The sequence below is a fragment of the Aythya marila genome, assembly GCF_965140915.1.
Source record: "Aythya marila genome assembly, chromosome: 12".
NCBI classification, from domain to species: domain Eukaryota; kingdom Metazoa; phylum Chordata; class Aves; order Anseriformes; family Anatidae; genus Aythya; species Aythya marila.
Window position 1 is genome coordinate 18231696 of NC_139053.1, and position 17783 is coordinate 18249478.

Genomic DNA, 17783 nt, shown 5'->3' on the forward strand with positions numbered 1-17783 from the left:
CGACTTTATGAGTCTGCTGACTTTCAGAATATAGTAATAAGCGCTTTTACATCTTCAAAGGGCTTTACAGATACAATCTCACTTGATGTCCTAGGGAGGGAAAAGAAGAAAATTATCAGGAACAGATAGCTAAGTGATTTAATTTCATGGAAGAACTCAAAGCTTAAGGGGAATTAAAGACTTGATGTTAAGCTAAATCAAAACAATGGAAATGAGCTGGATCTTGGATCTGTCCGAGGTTTGTAGCAAGGCAAAGTGAATTTCGCCACTCTGTAAATAAGGTCCAGGCGAGGATGCTCTTGTCAGGTAAAGGGGCAGAAGAGGGATGGGACAGAAAAACTAATCCTTCCATTGGGGCGGTGAGCTCATGGTTGTTTTGTCCTACTCTCACCCCTCCTGGATTCTTGTCTCTTTTATAATTACCCGACCCTGGTCAGAGCCAGTCCTGGTGCAGCCCTTTGTGACTTGCCAATGCCACCATGCTGGGAATAAATGTCACATGAGGGACTAAATCAGAGCTAGGAGCTCCCAGATCCCAGAAAAATGCCAAGCTTACCAGTCAGCACTGTACATCTCACAAAGATCTTGGCTTATTTTGTTACATGGGATGCCAGTTGGATGAAAATATTTCTTTTTGGATGGTGGTTATAGAAGAACAGGAGGACATGAGGTCATAGAAAGCTAAAAACTTTGCAAGAGCCAAGAGCTGGTTTGAATGCGCCCCTTTCTTTCAAGATCTTCAGCTATTCTCTGCATGCTTCGAAACGCTTTCTCAAGAGCTGGTTTTGAAGTGGTACAGCACAAGAAAACCATTCCTTCTTCAGTGTGCTGAATGCTGATTTACTGCTGGCAGGTTGTGGATTAAAACCACTCATCGTGGCCCCCTTTCACTAGGATGCTTTTCCTTGTCCTTTTTGAGTTTAATAACGTGTCAAATTAGGGTTAAAGTGCTGTTTCCTCAATTCTACTCTGGCTTTGATGCTATAGGAGACCTACCCAACACTGCCTTGCTGTGGTGCTGCTCAGACAGAGGAATGTCCCCGAGGCATTTTGTAAAGCTGATAATTAGGCAGTGTTAAAGCCGAGACAAGTGGAAGGAGAATGTAAACATCGCAGGCATTATAGCCACTGCAGTACCCTGAACTGGCACCAGTTAAGGCATTGATGGGTTTGTATCTGCCTGGCCAGGACACCCCAGCTAGACTCCAGATCGGCTTTGAAAACCCAATTCAGTCACCAGGTCATGGATAAATTTTTAGTAGGTCAACTCCCAGATGCTAAACATCCGAGCAGTGTTTGGGTGAGAAACCTGCTTGAAGTCAGAGTCCATATATGCTTGCTTTTTGTTCCTGTTCAAAATTCCTTTTGAACTAACTGGATCTTAAAAATATTTTCTTCTATCTCAAAGCTCCGTCCATCCTCATGGGATATGTCGGGGTCCTTTTAGAACGAAACTTATGTTTCACAGTCCCTGAGGCAAATAAAAGCCCTCTCAGCATGCATTAGTGCAGAGCACAGGCCTGGCCTTCCACCAGAGAGGTCTCACCTCGTTGCCCCAAGCCTGGACCTATTTATCTCCTTGCTGATACAGACACAAGGGAAGTCTAGACTCAGGTGCAAACTGGCAATAATTTCTGAGCCAAGAGAAGATTTATGTTGTAATGACGGTTCATTAGACAAAATTATGCCTCTAATGACATCTTTGAATCTTTTTATTGTTTTCAGAGAATTAATTATGGCTACATTCCTGGCTTGCGAAGCTTAAATAGGCAAATGCATCCACAGATCTTCTCCATCACTTGAATTATAGGATTATATATTAATATTTTACATCCATAAAGACATGTGGAAATTAACGTTCAATGGGTCTCTTAGAGGTGGTCATTGCAAAATACAGGACAACCCAAACGTGTAAACTGCACGCAGCTTGGGAAGGTTTTGAATGTTGTGTCTGTGTAGTGATTAAACCACAAACTATTTAGTGATTCCCTGTAAAAAGATGAATAAAATAAAAATAAAAAATCCACTTCATTCCTAGACCTCTGTAAATCTCCAGGTATTTATTTGAATGTTTTCCTTTTTTACTTATGATCAGAAGAGTGGCTTAGAAAAGGGCTGGCTGAGAGGCAGAGAATTCAGGAATGCCCAGACCTGCCACACAGCCCATAAAAGTGATGTACTGTGAAACACGGGGACTTAAATCTGCTTTTATGTGAGATGCTGAAATGAGTCTAAAAAGCTGTCATTACCGCCATTTGTCTGACCTAGAGCTAAAGGCACATTCGGAAATGGATCAAACCATACTGAGCTTTGGAGGAATGTCAGATGGGAAGCGTTGCTTGGTTTGTATGCTATTCATTTCCCAAATGCTGGATAAATGAAAGGTTGAATGAGGAAAGAACAATAAGAGAAAAGAGCAGGCACCCAGCTAGCACATAATATCCACTGCTTTTGATAACATAATTATAACTGTGATGTTATAATTTTCTATCCTGTACAAGCAATGTCAGGAAACACAGATGACAACCTGGCATTCATTATATTGATACGAATTCATGTAAGAATTTTTAGATCCTAAAGCTTTTTTAGGCAGATTTTACACTGAAGTTTAATGGAATGACCCTGAAAATGATTGGACTCTTTGCAGGCATTTACTACACACACGTTTATGGAAAAGGTGCCTCATATTTTTTTTCTTTTCCTTTTCCAGGTGAATTCCTTTAGTGATCCCAAGTTTTGGGGCCTGAGAAGTTAGGCCTGGGTGTGCTTCCCATCTCTGAATGGTCCCGTACCGGAACAAGTGGCTCTAATCTGCAAAAAGACTTTGCCAGATGTCCTATCAAAGAGGCTTTATCGGATTGAAGTGGGACCAGAAGATTTTGGTGAGAATTTCTGCTGGGCCTCTCCCTGGCCTTTGCAATGACACACACGTGTTTATGCCCATAAGCATGTGTAATTGATGTAATTAATTGTATCCAGCATAAATTTACGTACATAATGCATATCCACATGTGTAATCTGGAAGAGATCAACACAGAGGCAGAATTATATCAGCCTAGTGTTTAAAGCTATTTTTGGAAATTATATGTTCTGCATGTAGATATTCTAAGTTGAAAGCACGACTCAGCCTGGTCTGCTCAGGCTGTGGCTTTGATTTTTCCTTGCTCCCAAGCACAATTACAAGGGAGTCTGTGGTAGCTGCGTAGAAATTGTTTGGATCCAGAACTTCCTCTTCTTGGCGTGAGAGCCCTGCTGCAACTGTGCAGAAATTCCCTTAAAGCAGCAGAGGATTGGACAGAGCACAAGTCACTTCTGTCTTCTTTCTTCTTCCATCTGCCACCATTACCGCAGTCTCCCCTGGACACTTTTAAATGATACAGAAAAAAAATACCCAATCTGTCCTTTAGACTTCTCATTTTATTTAATGTGTTTTTCTTCTTTTTCTCCCAGTTTCTTCACAGTCTTGTTTTCTCTGTTCCTTCTTCATTTCATTAAAATTCTGTTTTATGTTGAATAAAGTACCAACCTCTGTAACAGGCAATTTTGTTTAAAAAGAGATAGCACTTTTTTTTTTTTCCAGTTTCTTTCATGTAGGCAAAGGTTTTTTGAATTGTATTCGGTAATTATCTTGTCTTTGAGTCAACCAGTGCACTCTACTAATACAAATCATTTTCTAGCTAGGATAATTTATTGGTCAAAAGAAAATGCATGTTGGAACCAAATTAACATTCAAAAGTAACTCAGCTGGCCTAGTGGTTCTGAAAAGCTGGCAACAGGGAATTTTCTAGGAATGTCAAATACTTGTTTTGTTATAATCCGAACTTGTTTAAAATTTGAAATGAAAATCATACCTGCTTGAATTTGCAGCATAAGTAGAAAAGAAGTCATGTTATAGTCCTTGTTAGTCCTGTTAAATCACAGTGGGGTGTGTGGAAAGCTCCTTATTCTGCTGGATGGCCCAAGTCATGAAGTGCTGTGCAAGGCTTTGGACCCAGAGTTTTACCTGTGGGTATTTAGAGAGAGAGAGCAACCAGAAACTGGTACATAAACCAAATTAAATGTTTGGCTGTATCTTAGTGGGGCTGCTTTTTGCTTCCTGTAGTTATATATCAGACACATTACATTTCCTCTTCCAAAATATTTTCATTCCACAATGGAATGAATCTTGAGACCTTCAAATGTTTAGGAAAAGAATCTGAGGGAGAGACAGGAGAAATGGCTCTGGGTGAGTGCTCTTCTCCTTCAAGGTTCAGACCAGAAACGTAAGCCACACTGAACCTGCTCCACATGTTCCTGCAGGAAGTTCACATTTCAGCAATCATCAATTTTCTTCCAAAACAGAATAGAGTTTTGCTGTTGACTTCAGTATGGCCAAGATTTCACTTCTAAATTGCCTTTAAATCTTTGGCACTTGGCAGCAGCTCACTTCTCTCGCAAATCCCTGAGGACAGGATTCAACAGTACAATAAATCCAGCTTAAGGGCTCCTCGTGTCAGATCAGAAAAGTCATGACACAGAGCACTGATCCAAAGTAAGCAAACCCTCCTATTCAAATGTATTAAAAAATAATGACAAGCTTATGTTGGACCAGAAGTCTCACTCCTAGATGAAGCATCTTCTGCCACAACTGCTCTAAGTCTTTTACTGTATCAAAATCTGCCTGACCTCATCTAGGCTGCGGAAAATTAGCGTAAACATCGTGTTCTGACTGCAGCTAATTCAACAGAAATACAGCCATGTGCCGATGTCTGATCCACATCAAACGTGTAATCCTGGCAGATCAGCAGTGCCGAGGACTGGCATTAATGATCACTGAACTGGGGCGTCCATCCAGAAGCGTGGGAAGATGCCTGAAAAAGAAATGGTGCTTTTTTAGGGGCACTCAGCATAGTCACTTCTCCTGAACCTTGCAGAAGGGAACTGGGCATGGCTGCACAGGTGAATCCTTGTGCAGAATTATTCCTTAGAGCACTGGAAGGATTGAAGAGTCTAACAAGATATCACCAGCCAAGAAAGTGGTTGTGAAACATCAGCTTAGTGGCTAGAGAGGAGAGCCATTCGTCTTCACTCCACCACGTGATGATTTCCTAAAATGGCCCCATGCTAACATTTGCTGGTAGCATAAAAGTCTACACAAATGACTGAAGCAGTCAGGCCTGAAATAGTTTAAATGCTTTCTCGCAGCAAGGAGAAGCTTAGCAAATTGATGCGATCAATTTAATAAATTCCTGACCATTAGCATCTGATTTTAAGGAAGTAAATTATACTTTTATGTAAAGCACATAGCGGTTCCAATCTGAGTTCCTAGTGAGAAAAAGAATTGACCCCTGATTGCGAATTTGCTTGAGATTTTCTGGAGTTGTTTTGTGGCTCAGAGCCACAAAAGAAAACTTTTCTCTGTGAGGTGTGTTACTGAACTTTTATTACCCGTTTTCATTAGGACAGTTAGACTCAAGGAGTAACTTCATTGTGCGACACAGGAGCCAGGTGAGCAGTTTCCACTAACTGGGGACACGTCCTCGTGGTCCCCAGCCCATGCAGCTACACCCTCATGATGCCAAAAATGATAATGAAGACATCTCAGATCACATTCCCAATAGCCAGGACAATTCTGCAGCCTCTTCCAGAAGGCAGTGGATTGCTGTAAAAAAGGGAGAGGCTTCCCAGAAGGATTTTCTCAGTGAGCTCAGTACATCACGGGCCATGGACGACTGAGGCAGCCTATTGCAGTACTCCTGCAGGTCATTCCCAACAGAGGTAGCATAGGAGTTTGCAGGGTTTACAAAGCTGAAGGCTTTGATGGACATGTTTAGGGACAGAGTCCTCTTTCTGAACTATTGTGTTATTTGTTTTTAGCATATAATTTATTTATGTATTTATTTATTTATTTCAAGGAAAAATTATCATCCCAGCAAACAGAAAGAAAGTGTGTAAGGAAATCACTAGTTTAATTTCTTGGAGTCTGTAAAACTCACAGAGCTCCTGGAAGGGATGGGTTCCTGGTGCTAAAGTGAAATCAGAGAGGCAGAAGACAAGAGAATGATACCTGGGCATATAAAATGATCACAATCAAATGTTTTTTGTTTTGTTTTGTTTTTAAGGAAGTGACAACTGTGTATAAGCAATACAAATGGATGGGATTATGAGGGCAGAAAGATTACAGAAATGTTCTGCTGTTAATATTCTAATCAGAAGGGAGGCTCTGCTGTGCTCAGTCATATAAATGCATAATAGAATCATAAAATCATAGAATAGGATGCAGCCCCTATCCTGGAGAAATTATATTGTAAAAAAAAAAACAAGACTTGGAAAGGCTGGGGAAGGACAGAGGAAGGGAGAAGGAGAGTAACATGCCCCAAGCCAGACAATAGCTACGTGGCAGAGCCAAAAATAGAGTTGGAGCCTGCTTCTTCCCACACTGGTATGACGGGATCTCACTCCCTACTTGCTTGATTGCCGTGAAATAAATCATTTGCAAAAACGAGACATGCTACTCTCATACTTAGCTGCGAATCTATTCCATGGCAGAGGTTTTCAGTCATTTTTGAACTGTAGGTTTTCTATTAGATGTGTGGTCCCTATGTAGCGAATTTAAGCCCAATACCATCAGTTGGTATTGATTTTCTTAGTAGTGTTTCATGGATCCCTTAGAAGTAGTCCTTGAAATCCTGGTTGCTTGCAAATCGCAATATGAAAGCCTATCTCTTATAAGACTTCATACATTCTTGATCTTCTTTCTGCATTCTTGGTCTTCTTGGATATTTACACTAAATACTAACAGCTGCATAAATTCTGAGCCACTCCATTCCTTGTCAACTTCTTTTACCTAGAGTAAATGGAATAATTGAAACTTTAATGGTGAATGAAAACTGTGCAAGTGAATTAAAATAAACTTTGTGGACTTCCAAACTCAGAAATGTAGAACCAAAATTACATCCAAGCTGGTTCTAATTCCTTTGAAACCCAGAGCCACCAAGGCACACATATTACCAACAGATTTAGGGATCTCCAGACAAGTCTCTGTTCAACAGCAAAAACATTTACAGTTGTACCCAGGAATCAATATTTTAGAAATCTCCATGGAGATAATTGCCATGGCAATTCAACAATGCCTAGTATGTGAAACACAGTCATATTAATACCCCTAATGTGTTCAAAATGCCCCTTTTTCATTCTTGCAATGTGCTAGAAAAAGAAAAAATATTGCGTGTGGGATTAGATTTCCAATTGCTTGCAGAATGCTCAGATGTTGACAGATGTTTCTTCCTGTTGGAAAGAAATGTAAACCAGAGTAGGAAATCTGAACTGATCAAAATTGAGCTCTTTTCAAAGTGAAAAATAGAACAATTACCGGATGCAAAGAGATAAATTTTCCTATGGGACAAAAATTCCCTGGAACGTGCTGTTTCTACAAAACCAAGCGTGATCCCCCCCCCCTTCCCAGAATGTGTCAATTCAATTTAGCATTGAAGAAAACAAACAAACAAGAGAGATAAGATGAATTGATTGTATTTATTTCTTACTATTTCTTGAAGAGATAACAATGAAAGAAATGTCACCAAAAAAAAAAAAAAAATCTACATCTCTTTATACACGTACAAATATAATATTGAAATCAGCATGAAATGGTTTGATTGTGTTAAAAAAAAAAAATCTGTTTTGCTAGAAGCATCACAACTTTGTGTCTGTGTTTTCTTCCATTTTGGAACAAAGCAAGTTTGGAATTGCAGCTTTATAGAAATTGTGAGACGGGGAGGAAGCTCTGGAGGCCACGTGGTGCAGCCTTCTGTTTTGAGCAGAGCTAACTTCAGAGTTAGATCAGGTCTTTGAGGACTTTTGTCCACTCAGATTTTGAAATTCTTCAAGAACGGAGATTCCAAATCCTCTCTGCATCCCTGTTACAATGCCTAACCACTCTCTTTGTGCGTATATATATATCTACATATATATATATCTACATATATACATATTATTATTTTTTTCTTAGATTTTATCAGAACTTCCCTTTTTGTGACTTGTAGCTGTCTCCTCTCAAACCACACGCAGCATAGCATCGCTCTGGGAAGCTGAGCTGCAGAAGGATAAGCACGGTGGGTTTCTCCTGTCCAGGCCTCCTGCAATTCAGCTCCGTGCTTATGCCCCTGAGGCCAGCGAGCCATAACTGCAGGGCTGGGCAATGCAGGATGTTGTGGTGATGAGGAAGCAAACTGTGTTAGTTTGCTTTTTGTCTGCTTTTGTCAAGTATCATCTGAAAAGGAACTGGCTAACATTTACCACACTGAAAAGACAAAAGGGCAGGGTGACCGAGAGACCAGCTCTGGCAGTTTCTCACTTGCCACATCCACGGTTTTGGGTTGCTGCCTTGAATTGTCCCTGCCCACCACTTCTTCACTATCTTTACACCCGCTTGCACCAACATCTTTCAGGGTGTCAATCTTTATCTCAGCAGCAGTCTATATAGAGACACTGAAAACATCTTTTGGCTTCTGTAATACGCAGAAAACTCTAAGCTAAGAAAGCACACGTACCCTCCTGTCAAGCCAACGGGTCATTTTTGTGTGAGTGCAAAATGTTAGGCTCTGCGTTTCCTGCACATCTGCAGCACTCGTTGCTCTGCTTTTTTAGCACTGGGTGGAACTGTAAAACACCAAAAAGCAGGGAATCCCCCAGTGTCTGAAGACAAAGGCACAGCTAAGGTGGTTTCCTGACTGCACCAGGAAAGGCAACTGCCTTATCCAGAAGCAGCCAGAGAAGGACCAAGCTCCCAGATTGTTCTTTTGCCAGTTGAAATGGGAGACCAAAGCATGTTGTAAAGGGCAGGTGCAAGGTTTTGAAGCAAACTGCAGTTGCTGTAGTCACACTTGTAAGGAGAATTAAAAATATATATATATATATATATATATTTATATGTTGCTTGTCATGTCCTATGAGACAGAACAATTTTCATTAAACTCAGTAAACGTGTGAGCTGCAGGGCTGGGAAACAGCACTCAGAAGGGGCTTGATATATAGTGTGTAAGGCAGGACACCTGAGGAAGTATCCTGTAAACACTGATGTGTGTACACTAAGCAGCTTGCCTAATCTAAGCTTCACCTTGCTGTGCTCTTTTTAACACTAGTGATAATTTCACTAAACAAAAAATAAGTTTTCTGAAGCCATGGCGGTGTTTAAAACTTCTCATCATTTGAAATATAGTTGAAATGGAATAGAATATCTGTCCTATTATCCTGTTATCTTGAGGGTGTATGGAGGCAGAAGATTAATGAATAAGCTGAAAAGACTTTTGGTTCCTGGTTTCTGGCAATTCAGGCTGTTGGACGGTACATTAGACCTGGCACATTTTTACTTTGTTGATTTTCCTGCTTGTGAAGTGACATGCAAAGCCTGAAGATTTCCTCTCTAAGAGCCAGATTTCTCATCTGGCAGGAGAGTGATGTTTCTCCTTGATATAAGTCACAGATGTAGAAAGGACAGAAGAACCAAGTCTCAGGAGAGCCCAGCGTGTGTGGCTGTCCACAGGTACACAGGCGTAGAGGTGGGATGCTGATACCACTCATCGCCAGAAATACCTGAACAGAAAAACCTGTTGAAAGAGGTAATCAAAATGTTTCTCTCTGACTTTTACAAAAATAAATTCTGAAGTCTGGAGGGAATGTGCTCAGCAATTAAAAGATGAAGGTAGTAAATAAATAAACAACCACCATCATGCCTTACACAAATAATTCTCCGAAGTACAGAACAAAAGCAAGTCCGCACCTGTACAGACAGTCCAAACTGTGCAATGCACACACAGTTCAAGTGCTGGTTCAGTTAAAAATGGGATATGGAGCCAGAAAACACTAACCAGATCAACTGGAGAACTTGAGCAGGATTACCACTGCCCATGGCTGAGTGAAATGAAACCATCTGACTCTGCCAGCACAAGCCACAGCCTGCAGCCTGGGGACTTTTTTAGGATCCAGAAAGAAACAGAACTCTTGTGTCAGGTTGGCAGATTATGGTACGGTCAGGCTCAGTCAAGAGTTAAGTATGTTTGGACACATGGGGGTACACCAGTAGAGGGGATTTTCTTTTAAATTGGAGCAGACAAAGCAGGTTCCTCTGTTACTTACCCGTGCTGTTCCCTTCCAGCCTAAGGAAGGCAGACAGTAGCTGTAGCACAAGCCCCAGACAAAATAAGATAAAACCACCCTCAGACAGATGTGAGTAAGTGCAAGGACATGCCAAGGTCAGTGGCAAGGATGTGGAATGGAATTATGGAAATCAGGATCCCCAGATGAGCCCTACTGATTGCCATAATCACACATCACACACCACAGCTGCACCTCGGTCACTTGTGTTCTGGGCAGATAGTCTGGAGCCCTGTATCCTGCAGAAATGAGAAAGGGACTAGGATGATCAAAAAGGGTTTTTCCACATCAAACTTCTCTGATGCTGTTTCTTTTGAAAAGGACCATAGGATATTGCTTTATTTTCACCTTTGTAGAAATGAAAGGGTCTTAAAGAAATTCTTGTTAAATAGCCTCCAGCTGGGATTGAGTCACAGAGTTGGGTTATCTGAGCACTCCAGAGTGCTGAAAATAGAAGATAGAAAATGCTTCAACAAGGGAGAACATGCATGCCTGTTAATAAATGTTAATGTGAATTTTCCTAGCGTGTTGGACACACAGAGAACTGTGGCTAGGGAATTAATTTTCTCACTAGAAAATTTCTAGATAACTCCAGATAGTCCCTCTCAAGGCCTTCGGAAGATCTCTTCAAAACCAACCTTCCTGTCGTCCTCTTCTTCATCACCTTTGGTGATGCCTTTTGGGGTCAGTTATTTTTTTCTGAACCCATTTCTTTCCTGTCAGGCTGGCTTACAGGTAGCCATTGCTGTGTCTCCATTGTCTAAAACACTGAAGTCAGAGAAAAAATAATCAGTAGTGTTAAGGTTCTGAATGTGTCCTCTGAGTTCAGCTACCCCTCTCTGTCAATCCAGGGGTAATCTGAAGGAAACAAAAAATAAACAGGAAAGTGATCCAGACTGCAGACCTCTGGCACGCTGTGATGTCTAGGTGGGAAGGAAGTAGGAGAATTCTGGATGTCTTCTCCTTTATCGTCAGGTAGCAAGGGAGGATGGAAAATATTGCTCTCCTCTAAAGCCTTTCTCAGGGACATTGTGAAGATCTGTGATGGAATTAAAAATTATCGAATCACTTGTGTATTCTTAAGTTAGCCTGAAAAAACGCTTCTGTTTGTAGCTCCTTTTCAAGGAACTGCATCAAAATGTTGATTATAGCTATGAGGGAAATCACATTAGTGGAAACGAGCCATTGTCAACATGAAGTTGCTCCTCAAGTCAACATGAAGCCATCGCAGTGAGAGGAAGGCATAGACACATAACCTCGGTGCAGCGATGAAGCTGTCAGAGTCGGAGCACTGCAACGCATTCCTTTCAGTGATTGTTTCTTCCTGAGCTCATCAAGTAGAACATCTTGGCTCAGTGATCTTGCTGAGAAACACCATTTCCATTTAATAGATACCCAGCATGGTGCCCAACCTCCAGCCATCTTTTTTTGTAGCACTCTCAGCTTGAAAGCTGGTTCAGGACACCTGGCCCTGTGCTCTAGATTAATCTGATCTTGGGTTTAGCCAGAGTAGAGGGGAAGCTCTGAGCACCACAAATATAAGCTCGATGCACTGTGCGATTGATTCATTATGGCGAACCAAATGTACCTTCTGGTGTGAGTGGAGGTAGAAGAGAGATAATCTTACTTCTGAATCAAATTATCTTTCCTTTTCATACTTAATTAAGAACACAGTCTTGCTAGAGGCAGAAAAGCTCTGGCTTCAGTTTACACAGACGCATTTTATCTGTCTGCCTGCCTGTCCAAACTTTTTACCCTTACAAGTTACAGAGTTATCTCTATGTCTGATCCTATAAAAATTGGTGTCAAAATGCCTATTGATTTCAGCTGAGCTGGAGCCAGGAGATGCTGATCTTACCTGGACAGTGTTCCTTAATACATGTAGCTCCATAATAATTCATGTAGTTGAATCCAACATAAAACTGTAAATGAACAATAAAAAAATCACATTTCTAAGTCTGTTTTTATCTTTTCCACTTAATCAAAAAGAACAGAAAAAAAGAACCAGAAGAGCTGTAACAAAAGGTCTTTATTATTTCTTCTGTACTTTGCTGCTGAAATGAAGAGCATCATCTTTATCTCAGAAAGAGTGAGGGGGTAACACAGAACCCTGATACTTTTTATAGGACACTTTCTTTGGTGATGCTTCTACCACAGCACATTTGTAACTATTGGAGCACAATATGGATCAGAAGGCCTCATAAACTGAAAAAAGCTTCTTGTTCTTTTGAAGAGGATTGTAAGGTACAATCTCAGTGATGGGGGAACAAACAGAGCTTGTATCAGACGACACAAGGAAAGGAGACATTGAGACAACTTACTTGGGTGTAGGAATTGTGGAAGCATGTTAGTTACTCCCTGCAGTAACCTGTGGAGTACCTGTGGAGTAGCCTGACAGGACTGATAAGAGTTTGCCAGTTCTGGTCCTGGAAAATCCTGGAGGTCCCTGGACGGGTCTGAGTACTCTCAGCTCTCTCAGGTCTCTTCAGGGCTTCGTGGAGGGGTATCCTGAATCCATCTCCTACACCAATTTAAGACCTGAACCAGGAACTCTCTGGTTCTTTCTGAACCGTTCAGTGATTTCTGAACTGGGTCTGAATGTAAACCGTGGACGCATCCTTGCCCTTGTCTTGAAATAAGTCAAATCTGGCTGTGGATTCACACACTGAATTTTGGGCCTATCTGTGATTTATACTGGTCTGTCGTGTTTGCAACATGAAAAGTAGTCTGTTTAGTGAGAAAGTGGACTCTGTTCTTATTCCAGCTCCCATATGCCTGATTCAATCTAAACCACATTTCCCTCACAAAGAACCTTTCAAAAGCAAAGAATTTCAAAAATTACCGCTATGAATGGTCCAAGAACCTACATTGTAAAGGAGTCCCCAAATGATCTATTGCCATTGCGGGTTTGTTTGTTAGCTTGGGTTTCTTGGTCCAGCCATGGGTCAATTTTCACACACATACAAAAAGATCTTTTGTTGTCCTCGGTATGTGTGAGTCTTATGGAATCCTTTTGGAAAAGAAACGTCTTTAGTTTCAACGTGTAACATGCCAGAATCAGTTGCTTTGAAAACATCCTTGTCTCTAACGTGTTTCTTATTAGGAAAATGTATTCCCAAACTAAAATTAGTGCCAGTTTTCAGGAAGGACTCAACTGTGTTCTTGCCTCGACATCTGTTGGTATAAATAACGTAGTAAAATGTGAATTCAGAGGAATATTTGTGTGTATTTGCAAAGATAACTCATAACTGGGGAGCAGTTTTGAGAACCTTCTTGTAAATGGAGAGCTGTATTCAGTTCAAAAACTAAACCCTTCATAGAGGAACAACATAATTGTTACTGGATCACAATCGCAGATCAATTTTACAAGCTGCAACCAAATAAAAGAGAGAAATTGCAGACTGGCCTGGCAGTGTCACCAGGGAGCAATCTTGGGAACAGTTAGGCTTGGAAAAGAAGTTTATAGTGAAAACTGGTTTGTTGTTGTGATTTACATTTCCAGTAAAACTTAATGCCGGGAGAACTTTGGCCTGTGTGGGGTGTTTGCAAGCTGGTGGATGCAGAACGTGGATGTTCTCTGCTAACCAGATTTTAAAACTCACCGAAAAATATTCTTGCGGAATGAAAGGCCGTAAGCTGAACATTACTGGGATATTAGGGATGGCTGCATTAATAGATCCTTAATTAATCGTCTTTGCCCTAACAGGTCTCTTTGGACGTTAGTGTTAGTTCTAATTGTTGTCATTTTGCACAGGATTTGCTATGCTAAATAGCTAATGAGCAGCCTCCTCCCCTCTCCTTGCACGCGCCTTAAGTGATTGGCAAGCAACACTCGCGCTTCCTGCCAGTGATGAGATTGACTTGTGGGGAGCAGTTTAAACGCTTCAATGGAAAAGACAGACACTTGAACACACATTTCACTGCTTTTGCTTCAATTTTTAGAGCGTTGTGCCCTTCTGCCTTGCGTGAAGGGTACTACTTTGTGGTGTCTGTAGCAGGAATGTAACCAGGGCCTCCCTCCTGGCTCCACAACCGCTATTTGGGGTTGCCTCTCTGTTTCATGTTAAGTGGCTTTGTGTGTTCTTGATGTTTATTCAAGAGACTTTCAGTTTCTCTTCGTCTGCTGGGAGGAAAACTGGGTGATCTGCAAGCTGATCCAGAGGCAGTTGTTTGGGGTGGGAGCAATTGCCAGGAGGGCAGAGCAGGCGGCTGGGGGCCAGTGACCAGCTCCATCCGTCACTGTAATCCACCCGTATATTTCTGTTGGAGCTCTTTCCCAGCACATCATTCAGACTCTTTTTTTATATATATATTTTGGTCCAACATGCACTAAAACCAAACTTTCTTGGTTTCTTGCCTGGTTCAGATTTAAGAGGATGAACTTGTGCTGGTTTAATTTAATTCCACATCAGTTCTTAAATACTTTTCCCCACTGGGATGCTTCAGCTTTTCTGGCTGTGCTGTAAGTAGCATTTGGCATAAGTCATAAACCCTTCTTCAGACAACTTAATCTATCAAAATGGTGCTGAAAGGAAAAAGAGCACTATTGCTAACAAAGGCTTGTGTATCTTTATCTGAGGCTGAGAACCTTACGGCTATGGGAGACAAGTTTGGTCTTTGGATCCAGCTGTGAGGCTTTAAGACATTACAGAGCTGTTTGCTCTGTCCCTTCACTCAGGCTAGAGTAAAGCTGTCTGGTTTATGCCTCTTGGCTTCAAATGCGTGAGAGTTCAGTGAAGATGTACTTTGAATCAGTTTTTGTATCACTGTACCTGAGAGAGTGAAGATGCTTGGAATTTAAGTTCAGAATACATTATATCAATATAATACTATATGATATTAATTGATAGAATATCACATGTTAATATAATACATGTCAATTATATATTATGCAGAACTTCAGAGGATGTTATATCAAATCTAATCATCTGTACACAACAGACAATTGTATTTGCTCTGTTTTGTATCTGGTGTGTATCTGCCTATTTCGCTTTTATGTAGTTTGCTGCCCCACCACAGTGGGTTTGTTAATTGAATTAAATTGTTAGCTGAAGCTCCTCCGTGTCCCAGCTTCATGAATCTTCTTGGAATATGCCCTCTCCCTGCTTGCAATGAAATCACCAGCTGGGGCAAAAAATGTGCTCACTTTATGACTCACTCCTCTGTGCACTCGTGTAATAATCCTCAGATAAACTGATCAGGAGCTTGTACTGCTTAAAGACAGTGTTTATCTTTCCAAGCTCTTAAGGCATTAAGAATCAGTATGAGAGGAAAATGAAATGTTGGCAGAGACTTTTCAGAAACAAACATGAACAGGAACATTGAGATGTTTGATGCAAGAAGGGCCAGCTAACAGATTTACGGGTTCATCTGACATGTTCTAGCTTTTAAGTTAGCAAGATGAAGATAATAAATTCCCTATTATTTCTGATTTACAGCTCTGATATGAGATGTAGTACCCTGTACAGGTCATCATTGGGATTCTCTGTCAAATCACTCCACATTTTCATCGATGTTATCCCAGTAGCAGGGTGATTCTGGAAGCATAAAAATTATCCATAAAGTTTGCCTAAGTGTGTTAGAAGGACAATACAGCTAGATGCAAGATGCTTCCTGGAAAACAGCTTAAAGGAAAAAGGAAGTGCTTATTTCTGACTTTAAAGGTTTTTTGTGATTGTCTTAAAGGTTTTTCATTAACCCTGTAATTCCACCTGAACTGAAGGTGGCTGATAAAAGAAAAAAAAAAAAAAAAAGAAAAAGAAAAAAAGAGTCTAAACTTTTGCAAATAGAATATGGTACGACACCCAGCACAGGGATATTGAAAACAGCTGCTTTTCTGGGTAGTCAGTGAGTATTGATACATTGTCAAAAAATATCAAATCATTTAACTGCAAAATAGGGAAGTCACTTTTGATATTGAAAAGAGTGTAGTGCTACACTTTATTCTTACTAGTTATTTTCAAATGCTTTTAGTAGTATGTGAATGACAGAATAGTTGGTCACTTTATGACATAAGTATTTTATGACAAAGAATTGTGATTCTTTAAAACAAACCAGCATTTTTTGCTTAAATTTTTAGTTTAGCTTTGGTGGTTGTTTATTTTATTTCTTTTTTTTTAATTTTTTTTTTCTTTTCCTTTTTCTCTTTCTTTTTCTTTCAGGATTTCTGCTCTCAAGAGTGATAAGAGCTTTAGTTTTCATTTTCGTTTGGAACACAGCAAAACTGAAACACCGAAATGTTGTGTTTAGTACACTTCTCATGTTCTCTGGTATGATGGCACACCCTTCATTGTCGCTTCCTACACAGAAGTGAGCTGGGAATTCAGAGCTCATCCCAGCACATTTTAAGCCTTTTCTGAGCCCTGTGTTCTGTTGCCTGACTTGGTACAACAGTTTCCTCAACAGTTTCCTCACTTTTCTTGGTGTGAGATAGCCATGACACCACTGGGGGAATGCAGCATTTGCATAGGGGTGATCTCTCCACAGCTCCTTTGCTCTCAGAGGCTCCGACTTCACCGAGGCCACCTCTGAGACCTGTTTGATTTCTGACTTTGGCAAAACATTTCTTCCCATGAAAGCCAATGTCAGAATTAACTTCAGTGGGACGAGATCCAACCCTTATTATTTTTAAAACATGCCACTAATATACTGATTGGAGTCTTGCCCTGGGTGTTATAAAACCTTGCTTAAGCTGCTGAAGGATTCAGCTGCTGCCTTGAACAGCTGCATTGCTGTAATTTGCCAATAGGATGTATTACATCCTGATTACAGTTTCTGCTGAGTGATAGGCCAAAATTACAAGGCAGAAATGTGGCTAATCATGATAAAGGAGATAAGTCTATTCATCTACTGCCCGCATTTAATATTTGCAGAACAGATGCTGTTTGTTCCCCTTCAGCTGTATTTACATGGAAATGCGGTTTCATTCTGAAGATGTCTTAAGGTTAATGAAAAACCTTATTGGACTTTTTGATGGGGGGAGGAGGAAAGGTGAAATATCTTGGAAGGTTTCTCAGTTTCTCTTTGTTTCCCAGCACTGACAAATTCACACAAATCAATCGTTCCTTGTGAGCAAAGTGAGCTGCTCCAGGCCAGGAACAGATGTCTGAAGAGACGGTGCTTTTAGCACATGGACTGCCTGCATCAGCACAAATTACACTAGGAAAGATTGGACCCTACAAAGATTAAGAGCAGGATGAGAGTGGTCATTCATTCCCACCGAGCAATACAGTTGTGTATTTATACATATATATTTATACATATATACTTATATAAGCTGCAATTAAAGAATGTTTTTCAGTGCTTTGCTTGATTTGGCTATAAAGCTCAGCTGTAGGTTCGGATTGCATTAGCACGTTGCTCCCGTTATACACCTGAAAGTGAGGTTGTGGGGTGGAGGTCCCAAAAGTGAAATTTTGGGTGGAGATCTCACTGCATAGCTCAATAGAGAGGCATTATATTCCACTCCCACGAGCCTGTGGGTCCAAACTGGGGAAATGGGGCAGGGACCCCCAGTGCCCTGCTCTCGGTGGCTGCCCGAGCATGGGGCATCTCGTGGGAGATGCAGCGCCAGCAGCAAGCGGAAGCGCAGCCGCCGGGACAGGGTGAGAAAATGAGCTGCTGTCATCATGCCTGGACGGAGCTTATAGCTC